At 65.8% G+C, this 818-nt stretch overlaps 1 long non-coding RNA gene across 1 annotated transcript; it reads left to right on the forward strand.

The window, feature by feature from the left end:
- The first annotated feature begins 20 nt into the window (after nucleotides 1-20).
- On the forward strand, nucleotides 21-587 carry LOC106725796. Its single transcript, XR_001361763.1, has 2 exons — nucleotides 21-344; nucleotides 541-587. It is a non-coding gene; the product is annotated as an uncharacterized LOC106725796 (long non-coding RNA).
- Nucleotides 588-818: the final 231 nt, after the last annotated feature.

The raw sequence follows: 818 nt of genomic DNA on the forward strand, positions 1-818 counted from the left end.
AGGTTCGATCCTCTGTAAGGAGGTCAGGGCTGTGTGGAGCCCAAAGGGAGTCTGTGTGATGGCAGGGATTTGAGCCCCAGCAAGGCCCCATCCTGGCACGGTCCTTCCGGTTCCCAGGGTGGCCACTGCATGCCCCCTTATGCCCCCTTCCTCCCTGCCCCATCCAGGTGTGGAAGTACCCCAAAGTGTGGGAGGGCTTCATCAAATGCTGTCAACGCACCAAGCCCCAGAGCTTCCAGGTCATCCTGCAGCTGCCACCCCAGCAGCTGGGCGCCGTGTTTGACAAGTGCCCAGAGCTCCGGGAGCCCCTGCTGGCCCATGTCCGCTCCTTCACCCCCCATCAGGTACCCCAAGATGTGGGGTGGTTGGCCCCATGGGTCCAGCCCCGGGGGACTGGAGGGGAGTGGGCAGAGGGGAGCCCTGCAGGGCCACAGAATGTCAAGGGTTCTGGAGGGCCAGGGACCATCCAGGCATCTGGGGTGCCCAGGAGGGGTCTCTGGGTTAGAGCTCTCCGCAGCACCCTCCCTGCTCTTCCCCTAGCAAGCACACATCCCCAACTCCATCATGGCCATCCTGGAGGCCAGTGGCAAGCAGGAGCCGGAGGCCAAGGAGACTCCTGCAGGGCCTCTGGAGGAGGTGAGGGTCCCCCAGCCCGACACCGCGCCGCTCTGGGGGGCTCCTGCTGAAAGGGAGATGGGGTGGGGGGGCAGTTGCCCTGACTCCGTGCCCATCCTGCTGTCTGCCACCATCCTCAGAGCAGCCTGGGCCCGAGCCCCACCCACCCCTGAGCTTCTCTGTGTGCCCCTCCCGCCCCCAGG

This window comes from Myotis brandtii, unplaced genomic scaffold, assembly GCF_000412655.1.
Source record: "Myotis brandtii unplaced genomic scaffold, ASM41265v1 C41754321, whole genome shotgun sequence".
NCBI lineage: Eukaryota > Metazoa > Chordata > Mammalia > Chiroptera > Vespertilionidae > Myotis > Myotis brandtii.